We start from the raw sequence: 20,965 nt of genomic DNA on the forward strand, positions 1-20,965 counted from the left end.
ATCCGTTTTTTCAAACAAAAAAACGGGTCGGATACGGAATATAGTATTCCGACCCGTATTAGACCCGGATCCGGATATAAATGATTTAATAATTAATAAAAAATATATATTATCAATATAATTTGATTAGGATGATGTATTTGAGTAAAATCAATTTGATTTATTTTCTTATTTGGTTTTTTCTTTGCATTAGTTAGAAATTAGTTTACAAATATATCTTTTTCTCTTTTTTGTTAGAAATTATAAATTTTGGCAAATTTGTTCGGGTAGACCCGACCCGGATCCGAGACTCGCCGGGTCCGGATCCGAAACACCGAATAAAAGACCCGTCGGGTAAACGGGTCGGATCCGGGTCCGGGTCCAGAATAATGAATTCCGGCCCGGACCCGGCACGTTGACACCCCTAGGTGACCCCCTGGGAAATCCTCGTGTTGCACCCCTCCCTTTTTTGTTTCGAAATCCAAATTTCCCCTTCGTTCTTTATGCTGTAGTAATTTAGCTCCGTCGGAACGATTGCTTTATATTTTGCTTCTTATCGAAGCATGAAGGCGGATCTGAAGGCGCGAGACAGGTCAGGAACGGTACGGCTGGATCGAAGCCCGGATCGTCGGTCAAAGTTGTCGGCGCAAATGTATAAGCGCAAGCGTGAAGGATCACTTTCAGGATAATTGAGAGTTGTGCGACGAGTGAAAAAAAAGGTGCAAAGCAACAAGAAAAAAATATAAAAGTAAATAAATAAAAGGATGAGAGGAAATTCATGAACTGACGCTTAGAATGAATTCGGGTCCAGAAAAGCCAAACTGCTTCACAGGACGTGGCAGTTTAAAAGAATAAAGCGAAAGGAACATGGCGGGTGCGATCATACCAGCACTAATGCACCGGATCCCATCAGAACTCCGAAGTTAAGCGTGCTTGGGCGACAGTAGTACTAGGATGGGTGACCCTAGGCCTGTCAACGGGTCGGGTCTACACCCGGATCCGGATCGGATCCCTGAAATTTTTGCGGGTATGGGTAGGGATTTAATTCCGTTATCCGGATTCGGATCCGTTTTTTCAAACAAAAAAACGGGTCGGATACGGAATATAGTATTCCGACCCGTATTAGACCCGGATCCGGATATAAATGATTTAATAATTTATAAAAAATATATATTATCAATATAATTTGATTAGGATGATGTATTTGAGTAAAATCAATTTGATTTATTTTCTTATTTGGTTTTTTCTTTGCATTAGTTAGAAATTAGTTTACAAATATATCTTTTTCTCTTTTTTGTTAGAAATTATAAATTTTGGCAAATTTGTTCGGGTAGACCCGACCCGGATCCGAGACTCGCCGGGTCCGGATCCGAAACACCGAATAAAAGACCCGTCGGGTAAACGGGTCGGATCCGGGTCCGGGTCCAGAATAATGAATTCCGGCCCGGACCCGGCACGTTGACACCCCTAGGTGACCCCCTGGGAAATCCTCGTGTTGCACCCCTCCCTTTTTTGTTTCGAAATCCAAATTTCCCCTTCGTTCTTTATGCTGTAGTAATTTAGCTCCGTCGGAACGATTGCTTTATATTTTGCTTCTTATCGAAGCATGAAGGCGGATCTGAAGGCGCGAGACAGGTCAGGAACGGTACGGCTGGATCGAAGCCCGGATCGTCGGTCAAAGTTGTCGGCGCAAATGTATAAGCGCAAGCGTGAAGGATCACTTTCAGGATAATTGAGAGTTGTGCGACGAGTGAAAAAAAAGGTGCAAAGCAACAAGAAAAAAATATAAAAGTAAATAAATAAAAGGATGAGAGGAAATTCATGAACTGACGCTTAGAATGAATTCGGGTCCAGAAAAGCCAAACTGCTTCACAGGACGTGGCAGTTTAAAAGAATAAAGCGAAAGGAACATGGCGGGTGCGATCATACCAGCACTAATGCACCGGATCCCATCAGAACTCCGAAGTTAAGCGTGCTTGGGCGACAGTAGTACTAGGATGGGTGACCCTAGGCCGGTCAACGGGTCGGGTCTACACCCGGATCCGGATCGGATCCCTGAAATTTTTGCGGGTATGGGTAGGGATTTAATTCCGTTATCCGGATTCGGATCCGTTTTTTCAAACAAAAAAACGGGTCGGATACGGAATATAGTATTCCGACCCGTATTAGACCCGGATCCGGATATAAATGATTTAATAATTTATAAAAAATATATATTATCAATATAATTTGATTAGGATGATGTATTTGAGTAAAATCAATTTGATTTATTTTCTTATTTGGTTTTTTCTTTGCATTAGTTAGAAATTAGTTTACAAATATATCTTTTTCTCTTTTTTGTTAGAAATTATAAATTTTGGCAAATTTGTTCGGGTAGACCCGACCCGGATCCGAGACTCGCCGGGTCCGGATCCGAAACACCGAATAAAAGACCCGTCGGGTAAACGGGTCGGATCCGGGTCCGGGTCCAGAATAATGAATTCCGGCCCGGACCCGGCACGTTGACACCCCTAGGTGACCCCCTGGGAAATCCTCGTGTTGCACCCCTCCCTTTTTTGTTTCGAAATCCAAATTTCCCCTTCGTTCTTTATGCTGTAGTAATTTAGCTCCGTCGGAACGATTGCTTTATATTTTGCTTCTTATCGAAGCATGAAGGCGGATCTGAAGGCGCGAGACAGGTCAGGAACGGTACGGCTGGATCGAAGCCCGGATCGTCGGTCAAAGTTGTCGGCGCAAATGTATAAGCACAAGCGTGAAGGATCACTTTCAGGATAATTGAGAGTTGTGCGACGAGTGAAAAAAAAGGTGCAAAGCAACAAGAAAAAAATATAAAAGTAAATAAATAAAAGGATGAGAGGAAATTCATGAACTGACGCTTAGAATGAATTCGGGTCCAGAAAAGCCAAACTGCTTCACAGGACGTGGCAGTTTAAAAGAATAAAGCGAAAGGAACATGGCGGGTGCGATCATACCAGCACTAATGCACCGGATCCCATCAGAACTCCGAAGTTAAGCGTGCTTGGGCGACAGTAGTACTAGGATGGGTGACCCTAGGCCGGTCAACGGGTCGGGTCTACACCCGGATCCGGATCGGATCCCTGAAATTTTTGCGGGTATGGGTAGGGATTTAATTCCGTTATCCGGATTCGGATCCGTTTTTTCAAACAAAAAAACGGGTCGGATACGGAATATAGTATTCCGACCCGTATTAGACCCGGATCCGGATATAAATGATTTAATAATTAATAAAAAATATATATTATCAATATAATTTGATTAGGATGATGTATTTGAGTAAAATCAATTTGATTTATTTTCTTATTTGGTTTTTTCTTTGCATTAGTTAGAAATTAGTTTACAAATATATCTTTTTCTCTTTTTTGTTAGAAATTATAAATTTTGGCAAATTTGTTCGGGTAGACCCGACCCGGATCCGAGACTCGCCGGGTCCGGATCCGGAACACAGAATAAAAGACCCGTCGGGTAAACGGGTCGGATCCGGGTCCGGGTCCAGAATAATGAATTCCGGCCCGGACCCGGCACATTGACACCCCTAGGTGACCCTCTGGGAAATCCTCGTGTTGCACCCCTCCCTTTTTTGTTTCGAAATCCAAATTTCCCCTTCGTTCTTTATGCTGTAGTAATTTAGCTCCGTCGGAACGATTGCTTTATATTTTGCTTCTTATCGAAGCATGAAGGCGGATCTGAAGGCGCGAGACAGGTCAGGAACGGTACGGCTGGATCGAAGCCCGGATCGTCGGTCAAAGTTGTCGGCGCAAATGTATAAGCGCAAGCGTGAAGGATCACTTTCAGGATAATTGAGAGTTGTGCGACGAGTGAAAAAAAAGGTGCAAAGCAACAAGAAAAAAATATAAAAGTAAATAAATAAAAGGATGAGAGGAAATTCATGAACTGACGCTTAGAATGAATTCGGGTCCAGAAAAGCCAAACTGCTTCACAGGACGTGGCAGTTTAAAAGAATAAAGCGAAAGGAACATGGCGGGTGCGATCATACCAGCACTAATGCACCGGATCCCATCAGAACTCCGAAGTTAAGCGTGCTTGGGCGACAGTAGTACTAGGATGGGTGACCCTAGGCCGGTCAACGGGTCGGGTCTACACCCGGATCCGGATCGGATCCCTGAAATTTTTGCGGGTATGGGTAGGGATTTAATTCCGTTATCCGGATTCGGATCCGTTTTTTCAAACAAAAAAACGGGTCGGATACGGAATATAGTATTCCGACCCGTATTAGACCCGGATCCGGATATAAATGATTTAATAATTTATAAAAAATATATATTATCAATATAATTTGATTAGGATGATGTATTTGAGTAAAATCAATTTGATTTATTTTCTTATTTGGTTTTTTCTTTGCATTAGTTAGAAATTAGTTTACAAATATATCTTTTTCTCTTTTTTGTTAGAAATTATAAATTTTGGCAAATTTGTTCGGGTAGACCCGACCCGGATCCGAGACTCGCCGGGTCCGGATCCGAAACACCGAATAAAAGACCCGTCGGGTAAACGGGTCGGATCCGGGTCCGGGTCCAGAATAATGAATTCCGGCCCGGTCCCGGCACGTTGACACCCCTAGGTGACCCCCTGGGAAATCCTCGTGTTGCACCCCTCCCTTTTTTGTTTCGAAATCCAAATTCCCCTTCGTTCTTTATGCTGTAGTAATTTAGCTCCGTCGGAACGATTGCTTTATATTTTGCTTCTCATCGAAGCATGAAGGCGGATCTGAAGGCGCGAGACAAGTCAGGAACGGTACGGCTGGATCGAAGCCCGGATCGTCGGTCAAAGTTGTCGGCGCAAATGTATAAGCGCAAGCGTGAAGGATCAATTTCAGGATAATTGAGAGTTGCGCGACGAGGGAAAAAAAAATGGTGCAAATCAACAAGAAAAAAATGTAAAAGTAAATAAATAAAAGGATGAGGGGAAATTCTTGAATTGACGCTTAAAATGAATTCGGGTCCAGAAAAGCCACACTGCTTCACAGGACGGGGCAGTTTAAAAGAATAAAGCGAAAGGAACATGGCGGGTGCGATCATACCAGCACTAATGCACCGGATCCCATCAGAACTCCGAAGTTAAGCGTGCTTGGGCGAGAGTAGTACTAGGATGGGTGACCCCCTGGGAAGTCCTCGTGTTGCACCCCTCCCTTTTTTGTTTCGAAATCCAAATTTTCCCTTCGTTCTTTATGCTGTAGTAATTTAGCTCCGTCGGAACGATTGCTTTATATTTTGCTTCTTATCGAAGTATGAAGGCGGATCTGAAGGCGCGAGACAAGTCAGGAACGGTACGGCTGGATCGAAGCCCGGATCGTCGGTCAAAGTTGTCGGCGCAAATGTATAAGCGCAAGCGTGAAGGATCAATTTCAGGATAATTGAGAGTTGCGCGACGAGGGAAAAAAAAAATGGTGCAAATCAACAAGAAAAAAATGTAAAAGTAAATAAATAAAAGGATGAGGGGAAATTCTTGAATTGACGCTTAAAATGAATTCGGGTCCAGAAAAGCCAAACTGCTTCACAGGACGTGGCAGTTTAAAAGAATAAAGCGAAAGGAACATGGCGGGTGCGATCATACCAGCACTAATGCACCCGATCCCATCAGAACTCCAAAGTTAAGCGTGCTTGGGCGAGAGTAGTACTAGGATGGGAGACCCCCTGGGAAGTCCTCGTGTTGCACCCCTCCCTTTTTTGTTTCGAAATCCAAATTTTCCCTTCGTTCTTTATGCTGTAGTAATTTAGCTCCGTCGGAACGATTGCTTTATATTTTGATTCTTATCGAAGTATGAAGGCGGATCTGAAGGCGCGAGACAAGTCAGGAACGGTACGGCTGGATCGAAGCCCGGATCGTCGGTCAAAGTTGTCGGCGCAAATGTATAAGCGCAAGCGTGAAGGATCAATTTCAGGATAATTGAGAGTTGCGCGACGAGGGAAAAAAAATGGTGCAAATCAACAAGAAAAAAATGTAAAAGTAAATAAATAAAAGGATGAGGGGAAATTCTTGAATTGACGCTTAAAATGAATTCGGGTCCAGAAAAGCCACACTGCTTCACAGGACGGGGCAGTTTAAAAGAATAAAGCGAAAGGAACATGGCGGGTGCGATCATACCAGCACTAATGCACCAGATCCCATCAGAACTCCGAAGTTAAGCGTGCTTGGGCGAGAGCAGTACTAGGATGGGTGACCCCTGGGAAGTCCTCGTGTTGCACCCCTCCCTTTTTTGTTTCGAAATCCAAATTTCCCCTTCGTTCTTTATGCTGTAGTAATTTAGCTCCGTCGGAACGATTGCTTTATATTTTGCTTCTTATCGAAGCATGAAGGCGGATCTGAAGGCGCGAGACAAGTCAGGAACGGTACGGCTGGATCGAAGCCCGGATCGTCGGTCAAAGTTGTCGGCGCAAATGTATAAGCGCAAGCGTGAAGGATCACTTTCTGGATAATTGAGAGTTGTGCGACGAGGGAAAAAAAAGGTGCAAAGCAACAAGAAAAAAATATAAAAGTAAATAAATAAAAGGATGAGAGGAAATTCATGAACTGACGCTTAGAATGAATTCGGGTCCAGAAAAGCCAAACTGCTTCACAGGACGTGGCAGTTTAAAAGAATAAAGCGAAAGGAACATGGCGGGTGCGATCATACCAGCACTAATGCACCGGATCCCATCAGAACTCCGAAGTTAAGCGTGCTTGGGCGACGGTAGTACTAGGATGGGTGACCCTAGGCCTGTCAACGGGTCGGGTCTAGACCCGGATCCGGATCGGATCCCTGAAATTTTTGCGGGTATGGGTAGGGATTTAATTCCGTTATCCGGATCCGGATCCGTTTTTTCAAACAAAAAAACGGGTCGGATACGGAATATGGTATTCCGACCCGTATTAGACCCGGATCCGGATATAAATGATTTAATAATTTATAAAAAATATATATTATCAATATAATTTGATTAGGATGATGTATTTGAGTAAAATCAATTTGATTTATTTTCTTATTTGGTTTTTTCTTTGCATTAGTTAGAAATTAGTTTACAAATATATCTTTTTCTCTTTTTTGTTAGAAATTATAAATTTTGGCAAATTTGTTCGGGTAGACCCGACCCGGATCCGAGACTCGCCGGGTCCGGATCCGGAACACAGAATAAAAGACCCGTCGGGTAAACGGGTCGGATCCGGGTCCGGGTCCAGAATAATGAATTCCGGCCCGGACCCGGCACATTGACACCCCTAGGTGACCCTCTGGGAAATCCTCGTGTTGCACCCCTCCCTTTTTTGTTTCGAAATCCAAATTTCCCCTTCGTTCTTTATGCTGTAGTAATTTAGCTCCGTCGGAACGATTGCTTTATATTTTGCTTCTTATCGAAGCATGAAGGCGGATCTGAAGGCGCGAGACAGGTCAGGAACGGTACGGCTGGATCGAAGCCCGGATCGTCGGTCAAAGTTGTCGGCGCAAATGTATAAGCGCAAGCGTGAAGGATCACTTTCAGGATAATTGAGAGTTGTGCGACGAGTGAAAAAAAAGGTGCAAAGCAACAAGAAAAAAATATAAAAGTAAATAAATAAAAGGATGAGAGGAAATTCATGAACTGACGCTTAGAATGAATTCGGGTCCAGAAAAGCCAAACTGCTTCACAGGACGTGGCAGTTTAAAAGAATAAAGCGAAAGGAACATGGCGGGTGCGATCATACCAGCACTAATGCACCGGATCCCATCAGAACTCCGAAGTTAAGCGTGCTTGGGCGACAGTAGTACTAGGATGGGTGACCCTAGGCCGGTCAACGGGTCGGGTCTACACCCGGATCCGGATCGGATCCCTGAAATTTTTGCGGGTATGGGTAGGGATTTAATTCCGTTATCCGGATTCGGATCCGTTTTTTCAAACAAAAAAACGGGTCGGATACGGAATATAGTATTCCGACCCGTATTAGACCCGGATCCGGATATAAATGATTTAATAATTTATAAAAAATATATATTATCAATATAATTTGATTAGGATGATGTATTTGAGTAAAATCAATTTGATTTATTTTCTTATTTGGTTTTTTCTTTGCATTAGTTAGAAATTAGTTTACAAATATATCTTTTTCTCTTTTTTGTTAGAAATTATAAATTTTGGCAAATTTGTTCGGGTAGACCCGACCCGGATCCGAGACTCGCCGGGTCCGGATCCGAAACACCGAATAAAAGACCCGTCGGGTAAACGGGTCGGATCCGGGTCCGGGTCCAGAATAATGAATTCCGGCCCGGTCCCGGCACGTTGACACCCCTAGGTGACCCCCTGGGAAATCCTCGTGTTGCACCCCTCCCTTTTTTGTTTCGAAATCCAAATTCCCCTTCGTTCTTTATGCTGTAGTAATTTAGCTCCGTCGGAACGATTGCTTTATATTTTGCTTCTCATCGAAGCATGAAGGCGGATCTGAAGGCGCGAGACAAGTCAGGAACGGTACGGCTGGATCGAAGCCCGGATCGTCGGTCAAAGTTGTCGGCGCAAATGTATAAGCGCAAGCGTGAAGGATCAATTTCAGGATAATTGAGAGTTGCGCGACGAGGGAAAAAAAAATGGTGCAAATCAACAAGAAAAAAATGTAAAAGTAAATAAATAAAAGGATGAGGGGAAATTCTTGAATTGACGCTTAAAATGAATTCGGGTCCAGAAAAGCCACACTGCTTCACAGGACGGGGCAGTTTAAAAGAATAAAGCGAAAGGAACATGGCGGGTGCGATCATACCAGCACTAATGCACCGGATCCCATCAGAACTCCGAAGTTAAGCGTGCTTGGGCGAGAGTAGTACTAGGATGGGTGACCCCCTGGGAAGTCCTCGTGTTGCACCCCTCCCTTTTTTGTTTCGAAATCCAAATTTTCCCTTCGTTCTTTATGCTGTAGTAATTTAGCTCCGTCGGAACGATTGCTTTATATTTTGCTTCTTATCGAAGTATGAAGGCGGATCTGAAGGCGCGAGACAAGTCAGGAACGGTACGGCTGGATCGAAGCCCGGATCGTCGGTCAAAGTTGTCGGCGCAAATGTATAAGCGCAAGCGTGAAGGATCAATTTCAGGATAATTGAGAGTTGCGCGACGAGGGAAAAAAAAAATGGTGCAAATCAACAAGAAAAAAATGTAAAAGTAAATAAATAAAAGGATGAGGGGAAATTCTTGAATTGACGCTTAAAATGAATTCGGGTCCAGAAAAGCCAAACTGCTTCACAGGACGTGGCAGTTTAAAAGAATAAAGCGAAAGGAACATGGCGGGTGCGATCATACCAGCACTAATGCACCCGATCCCATCAGAACTCCAAAGTTAAGCGTGCTTGGGCGAGAGTAGTACTAGGATGGGAGACCCCCTGGGAAGTCCTCGTGTTGCACCCCTCCCTTTTTTGTTTCGAAATCCAAATTTTCCCTTCGTTCTTTATGCTGTAGTAATTTAGCTCCGTCGGAACGATTGCTTTATATTTTGATTCTTATCGAAGTATGAAGGCGGATCTGAAGGCGCGAGACAAGTCAGGAACGGTACGGCTGGATCGAAGCCCGGATCGTCGGTCAAAGTTGTCGGCGCAAATGTATAAGCGCAAGCGTGAAGGATCAATTTCAGGATAATTGAGAGTTGCGCGACGAGGGAAAAAAAATGGTGCAAATCAACAAGAAAAAAATGTAAAAGTAAATAAATAAAAGGATGAGGGGAAATTCTTGAATTGACGCTTAAAATGAATTCGGGTCCAGAAAAGCCACACTGCTTCACAGGACGGGGCAGTTTAAAAGAATAAAGCGAAAGGAACATGGCGGGTGCGATCATACCAGCACTAATGCACCAGATCCCATCAGAACTCCGAAGTTAAGCGTGCTTGGGCGAGAGCAGTACTAGGATGGGTGACCCCTGGGAAGTCCTCGTGTTGCACCCCTCCCTTTTTTGTTTCGAAATCCAAATTTCCCCTTCGTTCTTTATGCTGTAGTAATTTAGCTCCGTCGGAACGATTGCTTTATATTTTGCTTCTTATCGAAGCATGAAGGCGGATCTGAAGGCGCGAGACAAGTCAGGAACGGTACGGCTGGATCGAAGCCCGGATCGTCGGTCAAAGTTGTCGGCGCAAATGTATAAGCGCAAGCGTGAAGGATCACTTTCTGGATAATTGAGAGTTGTGCGACGAGGGAAAAAAAAGGTGCAAAGCAACAAGAAAAAAATATAAAAGTAAATAAATAAAAGGATGAGAGGAAATTCATGAACTGACGCTTAGAATGAATTCGGGTCCAGAAAAGCCAAACTGCTTCACAGGACGTGGCAGTTTAAAAGAATAAAGCGAAAGGAACATGGCGGGTGCGATCATACCAGCACTAATGCACCGGATCCCATCAGAACTCCGAAGTTAAGCGTGCTTGGGCGACGGTAGTACTAGGATGGGTGACCCTAGGCCTGTCAACGGGTCGGGTCTAGACCCGGATCCGGATCGGATCCCTGAAATTTTTGCGGGTATGGGTAGGGATTTAATTCCGTTATCCGGATCCGGATCCGTTTTTTCAAACAAAAAAACGGGTCGGATACGGAATATGGTATTCCGACCCGTATTAGACCCGGATCCGGATATAAATGATTTAATAATTTATAAAAAATATATATTATCAATATAATTTGATTAGGATGATGTATTTGAGTAAAATCAATTTGATTTATTTTCTTATTTGGTTTTTTCTTTACATTAGCTAGAAATTTGTTTACAAATATATCTTTTTCTCTTTTTTGTTAGAAATTATAAATTTTGGCAAATTTGTTCGGGTAGACCCGACCCGGATCCGAGACTCGCCGGGTCCGGATCCGGAACACAGAATAAAAGACCCGTCGGGTAAACGGGTCGGATCCGGGTCCGGGTCCGGAATAATGAATTCCGGCCCGGACCCGGCCCGTTGACACCCCTAGGTGACCCCCTGGGAAATCTTCGTGTTGCACCCCTCCCTTTTTTGTTTCGAAATCCAAATTTCCCCTTCGTTCTTTATGCTGTAGTAATTTAGCTCCGTCGGAACGATTGCTTTTTATTTTGCTTCTCATCGAAGCATGAAGGCGGATCTGAAGGCGCGAGACAAGTCAGGAACGGTACGGCTGGATCGAAGCCCGGATCGTCGGTCAAAGTTGTCGGCGCAAATGTATAAGCGCAAGCGTGAAGGATCAATTTCAGGATAATTGAGAGTTGCGCGACGAGGGAAAAAAAAATGGTGCAAATCAACAAGAAAAAAATGTAAAAGTAAATAAATAAAAGGATGAGGGGAAATTCTTGAATTGACGCTTAAAATGAATTGGGGTCCATAAAAGCCACACTGCTTCACAGGACGGGGCAGTTTAAAAGAATAAAGCGAAAGGAACATGGCGGGTGCGATGATACCAGCACTAATGCATTGGATCCCATCAGAACTCCGAATTTAAGCGTGCTTGGGCGAGAGTAGTACTAGGATGGGTGACCCCCTGGGAAGTCCTCGTGTTGCACCCCTCCCTTTTTTGTTTCGAAATCCAAATTTCCCCTTCGTTCTTTATGCTGTAGTAATTTAGCTCCGTCGGAACGATTGCTTTATATTTTGCTTCTTATCGAAGCATGAAGGCGAATCTGAAGGCGCGAGACAAGTCAGGAACGGTACGGCTGGATCGAAGCCCGGATCGTCGGTCAAAGTTGTCGGCGCAAATGTATAAGCGCAAGCGTGAAGGATCAATTTAAGGATAATTGAGAGTTGTGCGACGAGGGAAAAAAAAGGTGCAAAGCAACAAGAAAAAAATATAAAAGTAAATAAATAAAAGGATGAGAGGAAATTCATGAACTGACGCTTAGAATGAATTCGGGTCCAGAAAAGCCAAACTGCTTCACAGGACGTGGCAGTTTAAAAGAATAAAGCGAAAGGAACATGGCGGGTGCGATCATACCAGCACTAATGCACCGGATCCCATCAGAACTCCGAAGTTAAGCGTGCTTGGGCGACGGTAGTACTAGGATGGGTGACCCTAGGCCTGTCAACGGGTCGGGTCTAGACCCGGATCCGGATCGGATCCCTGAAATTTTTGCGGGTATGGGTAGGGATTTAATTCCGTTATCCGGATCCGGATCCGTTTTTTCAAACAAAAAAACGGGTCGGATACGGAATATGGTATTCCGACCCGTATTAGACCCGGATCCGGATATAAATGATTTAATAATTTATAAAAAATATATATTATCAATATAATTTGATTAGGATGATGTATTTGAGTAAAATCAATTTGATTTATTTTCTTATTTGGTTTTTTCTTTACATTAGCTAGAAATTTGTTTACAAATATATCTTTTTCTCTTTTTTGTTAGAAATTATAAATTTTGGCAAATTTGTTCGGGTAGACCCGACCCGGATCCGAGACTCGCCGGGTCCGGATCCGGAACACCGAATAAAAGACCCGTCGGGTAAACGGGTCGGATCCGGGTCCGGGTCCAGAATAATGAATTCCGGCCCGGACCCGGCACATTGACACCCCTAGGTGACCCTCTGGGAAATCCTCGTGTTGCACCCCTCCCTTTTTTGTTTCGAAATCCAAATTTCCCCTTCGTTCTTTATGCTGTAGTAATTTAGCTCCGTCGGAACGATTGCTTTATATTTTGCTTCTTATCGAAGCATGAAGGCGGATCTGAAGGCGCGAGACAGGTCAGGAACGGTACGGCTGGATCGAAGCCCGGATCGTCGGTCAAAGTTGTCGGCGCAAATGTATAAGCGCAAGCGTGAAGGATCACTTTCAGGATAATTGAGAGTTGTGCGACGAGTGAAAAAAAAGGTGCAAAGCAACAAGAAAAAAATATAAAAGTAAATAAATAAAAGGATGAGAGGAAATTCATGAACTGACGCTTAGAATGAATTCGGGTCCAGAAAAGCCAAACTGCTTCACAGGACGTGGCAGTTTAAAAGAATAAAGCGAAAGGAACATGGCGGGTGCGATCATACCAGCACTAATGCACCGGATCCCATCAGAACTCCGAAGTTAAGCGTGCTTGGGCGACAGTAGTACTAGGATGGGTGACCCTAGGCCGGTCAACGGGTCGGGTCTACACCCGGATCCGGATCGGATCCCTGAAATTTTTGCGGGTATGGGTAGGGATTTAATTCCGTTATCCGGATTCGGATCCGTTTTTTCAAACAAAAAAACGGGTCGGATACGGAATATAGTATTCCGACCCGTATTAGACCCGGATCCGGATATAAATGATTTAATAATTTATAAAAAATATATATTATCAATATAATTTGATTAGGATGATGTATTTGAGTAAAATCAATTTGATTTATTTTCTTATTTGGTTTTTTCTTTGCATTAGTTAGAAATTAGTTTACAAATACATCTTTTTCTCTTTTTTGTTAGAAATTATAAATTTTGGCAAATTTGTTCGGGTAGACCCGACCCGGATCCGAGACTCGCCGGGTCCGGATCCGGAACACCGAATAAAAGACCCGTCGGGTAAACGGGTCGGATCCGGGTCCGGGTCCAGAATAATGAATTCCGGCCCGGACCCGGCACATTGACACCCCTAGGTGACCCTCTGGGAAATCCTCGTGTTGCACCCCTCCCTTTTTTGTTTCGAAATCCAAATTTCCCCTTCGTTCTTTATGCTGTAGTAATTTAGCTCCGTCGGAACGATTGCTTTATATTTTGCTTCTTATCGAAGCATGAAGGCGGATCTGAAGGCGCGAGACAGGTCAGGAACGGTACGGCTGGATCGAAGCCCGGATCGTCGGTCAAAGTTGTCGGCGCAAATGTATAAGCGCAAGCGTGAAGGATCACTTTCAGGATAATTGAGAGTTGTGCGACGAGTGAAAAAAAAGGTGCAAAGCAACAAGAAAAAAATATAAAAGTAAATAAATAAAAGGATGAGAGGAAATTCATGAACTGACGCTTAGAATGAATTCGGGTCCAGAAAAGCCAAACTGCTTCACAGGACGTGGCAGTTTAAAAGAATAAAGCGAAAGGAACATGGCGGGTGCGATCATACCAGCACTAATGCACCGGATCCCATCAGAACTCCGAAGTTAAGCGTGCTTGGGCGACAGTAGTACTAGGATGGGTGACCCTAGGCCGGTCAACGGGTCGGGTCTACACCCGGATCTGGATCGGATCCCTGAAATTTTTGCGGGTATGGGTAGGGATTTAATTCCGTTATCCGGATTCGGATCCGTTTTTTCAAACAAAAAAACGGGTCGGATACGGAATATAGTATTCCGACCCGTATTAGACCCGGATCCGGATATAAATGATTTAATAATTTATAAAAAATATATATTATCAATATAATTTGATTAGGATGATGTATTTGAGTAAAATCAATTTGATTTATTTTCTTATTTGGTTTTTTCTTTGCATTAGTTAGAAATTAGTTTACAAATATATCTTTTTCTCTTTTTTGTTAGAAATTATAAATTTTGGCAAATTTGTTCGGGTAGACCCGACCCGGATCCGAGACTCGCCGGGTCCGGATCCGAAACACCGAATAAAAGACCCGTCGGGTAAACGGGTCGGATCCGGGTCCGGGTCCAGAATAATGAATTCCGGCCCGGTCCCGGCACGTTGACACCCCTAGGTGACCCCCTGGGAAATCCTCGTGTTGCACCCCTCCCTTTTTTGTTTCGAAATCCAAATTTCCCCTTCGTTCTTTATGCTGTAGTAATTTAGCTCCGTCGGAACGATTGCTTTATATTTTGCTTCTCATCGAAGCATGAAGGCGGATCTGAAGGCGCGAGACAAGTCAGGAACGGTACGGCTGGATCGAAGCCCGGATCGTCGGTCAAAGTTGTCGGCGCAAATGTATAAGCGCAAGCGTGAAGGATCAATTTCAGGATAATTGAGAGTTGCGCGACGAGGGAAAAAAAAAATGGTGCAAATCAACAAGAAAAAAATGTAAAAGTAAATAAATAAAAGGATGAGGGGAAATTCTTGAATTGACGCTTAAAATGAATTCGGGTCCAGAAAAGCCACACTGCTTCACAGGACGGGGCAGTTTAAAAGAATAAAGCGAAAGGAACATGGCGGGTGCGATCATACCAGCACTAATGCACCGGATCCCATCAGAACTCCGAAGTTAAGCGTGCTTGGGCGAGAGTAGTACTAGGATGGGTGACCCCCTGGGAAGTCCTCGTGTTGCACCCCTCCCTTTTTTGTTTCGAAATCCAAATTTTCCCTTCGTTCTTTATGCTGTAGTAATTTAGCTCCGTCGGAACGATTGCTTTATATTTTGCTTCTTATCGAAGTATGAAGGCGGATCTGAAGGCGCGAGACAAGTCAGGAACGGTACGGCTGGATCGAAGCCCGGATCGTCGGTCAAAGTTGTCGGCGCAAATGTATAAGCGCAAGCGTGAAGGATCAATTTCAGGATAATTGAGAGTTGCGCGACGAGGGAAAAAAAAAATGGTGCAAATCAACAAGAAAAAAATGTAAAAGTAAATAAATAAAAGGATGAGGGGAAATTCTTGAATTGACGCTTAAAATGAATTCGGGTCCAGAAAAGCCAAACTGCTTCACAGGACGTGGCAGTTTAAAAGAATAAAGCGAAAGGAACATGGCGGGTGCGATCATACCAGCACTAATGCACCCGATCCCATCAGAACTCCAAAGTTAAGCGTGCTTGGGCGAGAGTAGTACTAGGATGGGAGACCCCCTGGGAAGTCCTCGTGTTGCACCCCTCCCTTTTTTGTTTCGAAATCCAAATTTTCCCTTCGTTCTTTATGCTGTAGTAATTTAGCTCCGTCGGAACGATTGCTTTATATTTTGATTCTTATCGAAGTATGAAGGCGGATCTGAAGGCGCGAGACAAGTCAGGAACGGTACGGCTGGATCGAAGCCCGGATCGTCGGTCAAAGTTGTCGGCGCAAATGTATAAGCGCAAGCGTGAAGGATCAATTTCAGGATAATTGAGAGTTGCGCGACGAGGGAAAAAAAATGGTGCAAATCAACAAGAAAAAAATGTAAAAGTAAATAAATAAAAGGATGAGGGGAAATTCTTGAATTGACGCTTAAAATGAATTCGGGTCCAGAAAAGCCACACTGCTTCACAGGACGGGGCAGTTTAAAAGAATAAAGCGAAAGGAACATGGCGGGTGCGATCATACCAGCACTAATGCACCAGATCCCATCAGAACTCCGAAGTTAAGCGTGCTTGGGCGAGAGCAGTACTAGGATGGGTGACCCCTGGGAAGTCCTCGTGTTGCACCCCTCCCTTTTTTGTTTCGAAATCCAAATTTCCCCTTCGTTCTTTATGCTGTAGTAATTTAGCTCCGTCGGAACGATTGCTTTATATTTTGCTTCTTATCGAAGCATGAAGGCGGATCTGAAGGCGCGAGACAAGTCAGGAACGGTACGGCTGGATCGAAGCCCGGATCGTCGGTCAAAGTTGTCGGCGCAAATGTATAAGCGCAAGCGTGAAGGATCACTTTCTGGATAATTGAGAGTTGTGCGACGAGGGAAAAAAAAGGTGCAAAGCAACAAGAAAAAAATATAAAAGTAAATAAATAAAAGGATGAGAGGAAATTCATGAACTGACGCTTAGAATGAATTCGGGTCCAGAAAAGCCAAACTGCTTCACAGGACGTGGCAGTTTAAAAGAATAAAGCGAAAGGAACATGGCGGGTGCGATCATACCAGCACTAATGCACCGGATCCCATCAGAACTCCGAAGTTAAGCGTGCTTGGGCGACGGTAGTACTAGGATGGGTGACCCTAGGCCTGTCAACGGGTCGGGTCTAGACCCGGATCCGGATCGGATCCCTGAAATTTTTGCGGGTATGGGTAGGGATTTAATTCCGTTATCCGGATCCGGATCCGTTTTTTCAAACAAAAAAACGGGTCGGATACGGAATATGGTATTCCGACCCGTATTAGACCCGGATCCGGATATAAATGATTTAATAATTTATAAAAAATATATATTATCAATATAATTTGATTAGGATGATGTATTTGAGTAAAATCAATTTGATTTATTTTCTTATTTGGTTTTTTCTTTGCATTAGTTAGAAATTAGTTTACAAATATATCTTTTTCTCTTTTTTGTTAGAAATTATAAATTTTGGCAAATTTGTTCGGGTAGACCCGACCCGGATCCGAGACTCGCCGGGTCCGGATCCGGAACACCGAATAAAAGACCCGTCGGGTAAACGGGTCGGATCCGGGTCCGGGTCCAGAATAATGAATTCCGGCCCGGACCCGGCACATTGACACCCCTAGGTGACCCTCTGGGAAATCCTCGTGTTGCACCCCTCCCTTTTTTGTTTCGAAATCCAAATTTCCCCTTCGTTCTTTATGCTGTAGTAATTTAGCTCCGTCGGAACGATTGCTTTATATTTTGCTTCTTATCGAAGCATGAAGGCGGATCTGAAGGCGCGAGACAGGTCAGGAACGGTACGGCTGGATCGAAGCCCGGATCGTCGGTCAAAGTTGTCGGCGCAAATGTATAAGCGCAAGCGTGAAGGATCACTTTCAGGATAATTGAGAGTTGTGCGACGAGTGAAAAAAAAGGTGCAAAGCAACAAGAAAAAAATATAAAAGTAAATAAATAAAAGGATGAGAGGAAATTCATGAACTGACGCTTAGAATGAATTCGGGTCCAGAAAAGCCAAACTGCTTCACAGGACGTGGCAGTTTAAAAGAATAAAGCGAAAGGAACATGGCGGGTGCGATCATACCAGCACTAATGCACCGGATCCCATCAGAACTCCGAAGTTAAGCGTGCTTGGGCGACAGTAGTACTAGGATGGGTGACCCTAGGCCGGTCAACGGGTCGGGTCTACACCCGGATCCGGATCGGATCCCTGAAATTTTTGCGGGTATGGGTAGGGATTTAATTCCGTTATCCGGATTCGGATCCGTTTTTTCAAACAAAAAAACGGGTCGGATACGGAATATAGTATTCCGACCCGTATTAGACCCGGATCCGGATATAAATGATTTAATAATTTATAAAAAATATATATTATCAATATAATTTGATTAGGATGATGTATTTGAGTAAAATCAATTTGATTTATTTTCTTATTTGGTTTTTTCTTTGCATTAGTTAGAAATTAGTTTACAAATATATCTTTTTCTCTTTTTTGTTAGAAATTATAAATTTTGGCAAATTTGTTCGGGTAGACCCGACCCGGATCCGAGACTCGCCGGGTCCGGATCCGAAACACCGAATAAAAGACCCGTCGGGTAAACGGGTCGGATCCGGGTCCGGGTCCAGAATAATGAATTCCGGCCCGGTCCCGGCACGTTGACACCCCTAGGTGACCCCCTGGGAAATCCTCGTGTTGCACCCCTCCCTTTTTTGTTTCGAAATCCAAATTTCCTCTTCGTTCTTTATGCTGTAGTAATTTAGCTCCGTCGGAACGATTGCTTTATATTTTGCTTCTCATCGAAGCATGAAGGCGGATCTGAAGGCGCGAGACAAGTCAGGAACGGTACGGCTGGATCGAAGCCCGGATCGTCGGTCAAAGTTGTCGGCGCAAATGTATAAGCGCAAGCGTGAAGGATCAATTTCAGGATAATTGAGAGTTGCGCGACGAGGGAAAAAAAAAATGGTGCAAATCAACAAGAAAAAAATGTAAAAGTAAATAAATAAAAGGATGAGGGGAAATTCTTGAATTGACGCTTAAAATGAATTCGGGTCCAGAAAAGCCACACTGCTTCACAGGACGGGGCAGTTTAAAAGAATAAAGCGAAAGGAACATGGCGGGTGCGATCATACCAGCACTAATGCACCGGATCCCATCAGAACTCCGAAGTTAAGCGTGCTTGGGCGAGAGTAGTACTAGGATGGGTGACCCCCTGGGAAGTCCTCGTGTTGCACCCCTCCCTTTTTTGTTTCGAAATCCAAATTTTCCCTTCGTTCTTTATGCTGTAGTAATTTAGCTCCGTCGGAACGATTGCTTTATATTTTGCTTCTTATCGAAGTATGAAGGCGGATCTGAAGGCGCGAGACAAGTCAGGAACGGTACGGCTGGATCGAAGCCCGGATCGTCGGTCAAAGTTGTCGGCGCAAATGTATAAGCGCAAGCGTGAAGGATCAATTTCAGGATAATTGAGAGTTGCGCGACGAGGGAAAAAAAAAATGGTGCAAATCAACAAGAAAAAAATGTAAAAGTAAATAAATAAAAGGATGAGGGGAAATTCTTGAATTGACGCTTAAAATGAATTCGGGTCCAGAAAAGCCAAACTGCTTCACAGGACGGGGCAGTTTAAAAGAATAAAGCGAAAGGAACATGGCGGGTGCGATCATACCAGCACTAATGCACCAGATCCCATCAGAACTCCGAAGTTAAGCGTGCTTGGGCGAGAGTAGTACTAGGATGGGTGACCCCTGGGAAGTCCTCGTGTTGCACCCCTCCCTTTTTTGTTTCGAAATCCAAATTTCCCCTTCGTTCTTTATGCTGTAGTAATTTAGCTCCGTCGGAACGATTGCTTTATATTTTGCTTCTTATCGAAGCTTGAAGGCGGATCTGAAGGCGCGAGACAAGTCAGGAACGGTACGGCTGGATCGAAGCCCGGATCGTCGGTCAAAGTTGTCGGCGCAAATGTATAAGCGCAAGCGTGAAGGATCACTTTCTGGATAATTGAGAGTTGTGCGACGAGGGAAAAAAAAGGTGCAAAGCAACAAGAAAAAAATATAAAAGTAAATAAATAAAAGGATGAGAGGAAATTCATGAACTGACGCTTAGAATGAATTCGGGTCCAGAAAAGCCAAACTGCTTCACAGGACGTGGCAGTTTAAAAGAATAAAGCGAAAGGAACATGGCGGGTGCGATCATACCAGCACTAATGCACCGGATCCCATCAGAACTCCGAAGTTAAGCGTGCTTGGGCGACGGTAGTACTAGGATGGGTGACCCTAGGCCTGTCAACGGGTCGGGTCTAGACCCGGATCCGGATCGGATCCCTGAAATTTTTGCGGGTATGGGTAGGGATTTAATTCCGTTATCCGGATCCGGATCCGTTTTTTCAAACAAAAAAACGGGTCGGATACGGAATATGGTATTCCGACCCGTATTAGACCCGGATCCGGATATAAATGATTTAATAATTTATAAAAAATATATATTATCAATATAATTTGATTAGGATGATGTATTTGAGTAAAATCAATTTGATTTATTTTCTTATTTGGTTTTTTCTTTGCATTAGTTAGAAATTAGTTTACAAATATATCTTTTTCTCTTTTTTGTTAGAAATTATAAATTTTGGCAAATTTGTTCGGGTAGACCCGACCCGGATCCGAGACTCGCCGGGTCCGGATCCGGAACACCGAATAAAAGACCCGTCGGGTAAACGGGTCGGATCCGGGTCCGGGTCCAGAATAATGAATTCCGGCCCGGACCCGGCACATTGACACCCCTAGGTGACCCTCTGGGAAATCCTCGTGTTGCACCCCTCCCTTTTTTGTTTCGAAATCCAAATTTCCCCTTCGTTCTTTATGCTGTAGTAATTTAGCTCCGTCGGAACGATTGCTTTATATTTTGCTTCTTATCGAAGCATGAAGGCGGATCTGAAGGCGCGAGACAGGTCAGGAACGGTACGGCTGGATCGAAGCCCGGATCGTCGGTCAAAGTTGTCGGCGCAAATGTATAAGCGCAAGCGTGAAGGATCACTTTCAGGATAATTGAGAGTTGTGCGACGAGTGAAAAAAAAGGTGCAAAGCAACAAGAAAAAAATATAAAAGTAAATAAATAAAAGGATGAGAGGAAATTCATGAACTGACGCTTAGAATGAATTCGGGTCCAGAAAAGCCAAACTGCTTCACAGGACGTGGCAGTTTAAAAGAATAAAGCGAAAGGAACATGGCGGGTGCGATCATACCAGCACTAATGCACCGGATCCCATCAGAACTCCGAAGTTAAGCGTGCTTGGGCGACAGTAGTACTAGGATGGGTGACCCTAGGCCGGTCAACGGGTCGGGTCTACACCCGGATCCGGATCGGATCCCTGAAATTTTTGCGGGTATGGGTAGGGATTTAAT

At 44.0% G+C, this 20,965-nt stretch overlaps 12 non-coding genes and 14 pseudogenes across 12 annotated transcripts; all 26 read left to right on the plus strand.

The window, feature by feature from the left end:
• The first annotated feature begins 851 nt into the window (after nucleotides 1–851).
• On the plus strand, nucleotides 852–975 carry LOC140018511 (5S ribosomal RNA; annotated as a pseudogene).
• Nucleotides 976–1,894: 919 nt separating this feature from the next.
• LOC140018301 (5S ribosomal RNA) lies at nucleotides 1,895–2,012 on the plus strand (annotated as a pseudogene).
• Nucleotides 2,013–2,937: 925 nt separating this feature from the next.
• On the plus strand, nucleotides 2,938–3,055 carry LOC140018302 (5S ribosomal RNA; annotated as a pseudogene).
• A 925-nt stretch (nucleotides 3,056–3,980) lies between these two features.
• Nucleotides 3,981–4,098, plus strand: LOC140018303 (5S ribosomal RNA; annotated as a pseudogene).
• A 926-nt stretch (nucleotides 4,099–5,024) lies between these two features.
• Nucleotides 5,025–5,143, plus strand: LOC140017151 (5S ribosomal RNA). The gene has a single exon (XR_011823464.1). It is a non-coding gene; the product is annotated as a 5S ribosomal RNA (ribosomal RNA).
• Nucleotides 5,144–5,557: 414 nt separating this feature from the next.
• LOC140018073 (5S ribosomal RNA) lies at nucleotides 5,558–5,676 on the plus strand. The gene has a single exon (XR_011824376.1). It is a non-coding gene; the product is annotated as a 5S ribosomal RNA (ribosomal RNA).
• A 412-nt stretch (nucleotides 5,677–6,088) lies between these two features.
• On the plus strand, nucleotides 6,089–6,206 carry LOC140018118 (5S ribosomal RNA). The gene has a single exon (XR_011824420.1). It is a non-coding gene; the product is annotated as a 5S ribosomal RNA (ribosomal RNA).
• A 411-nt stretch (nucleotides 6,207–6,617) lies between these two features.
• On the plus strand, nucleotides 6,618–6,735 carry LOC140018454 (5S ribosomal RNA; annotated as a pseudogene).
• Nucleotides 6,736–7,660: 925 nt separating this feature from the next.
• On the plus strand, nucleotides 7,661–7,778 carry LOC140018304 (5S ribosomal RNA; annotated as a pseudogene).
• Nucleotides 7,779–8,704: 926 nt separating this feature from the next.
• On the plus strand, nucleotides 8,705–8,823 carry LOC140017152 (5S ribosomal RNA). Its single transcript, XR_011823465.1, has one exon. It is a non-coding gene; the product is annotated as a 5S ribosomal RNA (ribosomal RNA).
• Nucleotides 8,824–9,237: 414 nt separating this feature from the next.
• Nucleotides 9,238–9,356, plus strand: LOC140018074 (5S ribosomal RNA). Its single transcript, XR_011824377.1, has one exon. It is a non-coding gene; the product is annotated as a 5S ribosomal RNA (ribosomal RNA).
• A 412-nt stretch (nucleotides 9,357–9,768) lies between these two features.
• On the plus strand, nucleotides 9,769–9,886 carry LOC140018119 (5S ribosomal RNA). Its single transcript, XR_011824421.1, has one exon. It is a non-coding gene; the product is annotated as a 5S ribosomal RNA (ribosomal RNA).
• A 411-nt stretch (nucleotides 9,887–10,297) lies between these two features.
• LOC140018455 (5S ribosomal RNA) lies at nucleotides 10,298–10,415 on the plus strand (annotated as a pseudogene).
• A 927-nt stretch (nucleotides 10,416–11,342) lies between these two features.
• LOC140018156 (5S ribosomal RNA) lies at nucleotides 11,343–11,461 on the plus strand. The gene has a single exon (XR_011824458.1). It is a non-coding gene; the product is annotated as a 5S ribosomal RNA (ribosomal RNA).
• A 411-nt stretch (nucleotides 11,462–11,872) lies between these two features.
• Nucleotides 11,873–11,990, plus strand: LOC140018456 (5S ribosomal RNA; annotated as a pseudogene).
• A 925-nt stretch (nucleotides 11,991–12,915) lies between these two features.
• On the plus strand, nucleotides 12,916–13,033 carry LOC140018305 (5S ribosomal RNA; annotated as a pseudogene).
• A 925-nt stretch (nucleotides 13,034–13,958) lies between these two features.
• Nucleotides 13,959–14,076, plus strand: LOC140018307 (5S ribosomal RNA; annotated as a pseudogene).
• Nucleotides 14,077–15,004: 928 nt separating this feature from the next.
• LOC140017153 (5S ribosomal RNA) lies at nucleotides 15,005–15,123 on the plus strand. The gene has a single exon (XR_011823466.1). It is a non-coding gene; the product is annotated as a 5S ribosomal RNA (ribosomal RNA).
• A 414-nt stretch (nucleotides 15,124–15,537) lies between these two features.
• LOC140018075 (5S ribosomal RNA) lies at nucleotides 15,538–15,656 on the plus strand. The gene has a single exon (XR_011824378.1). It is a non-coding gene; the product is annotated as a 5S ribosomal RNA (ribosomal RNA).
• A 412-nt stretch (nucleotides 15,657–16,068) lies between these two features.
• On the plus strand, nucleotides 16,069–16,186 carry LOC140018120 (5S ribosomal RNA). Its single transcript, XR_011824422.1, has one exon. It is a non-coding gene; the product is annotated as a 5S ribosomal RNA (ribosomal RNA).
• A 411-nt stretch (nucleotides 16,187–16,597) lies between these two features.
• LOC140018457 (5S ribosomal RNA) lies at nucleotides 16,598–16,715 on the plus strand (annotated as a pseudogene).
• A 925-nt stretch (nucleotides 16,716–17,640) lies between these two features.
• LOC140018308 (5S ribosomal RNA) lies at nucleotides 17,641–17,758 on the plus strand (annotated as a pseudogene).
• A 928-nt stretch (nucleotides 17,759–18,686) lies between these two features.
• Nucleotides 18,687–18,805, plus strand: LOC140017155 (5S ribosomal RNA). Its single transcript, XR_011823468.1, has one exon. It is a non-coding gene; the product is annotated as a 5S ribosomal RNA (ribosomal RNA).
• Nucleotides 18,806–19,219: 414 nt separating this feature from the next.
• LOC140018019 (5S ribosomal RNA) lies at nucleotides 19,220–19,337 on the plus strand. Its single transcript, XR_011824322.1, has one exon. It is a non-coding gene; the product is annotated as a 5S ribosomal RNA (ribosomal RNA).
• A 411-nt stretch (nucleotides 19,338–19,748) lies between these two features.
• Nucleotides 19,749–19,866, plus strand: LOC140018458 (5S ribosomal RNA; annotated as a pseudogene).
• Nucleotides 19,867–20,791: 925 nt separating this feature from the next.
• On the plus strand, nucleotides 20,792–20,909 carry LOC140018309 (5S ribosomal RNA; annotated as a pseudogene).
• Nucleotides 20,910–20,965: the final 56 nt, after the last annotated feature.

The sequence above is a fragment of the Coffea arabica genome, chromosome 11c (assembly GCF_036785885.1).
Source record: "Coffea arabica cultivar ET-39 chromosome 11c, Coffea Arabica ET-39 HiFi, whole genome shotgun sequence".
Taxonomy (NCBI): Eukaryota; Viridiplantae; Streptophyta; class Magnoliopsida; order Gentianales; family Rubiaceae; genus Coffea; species Coffea arabica.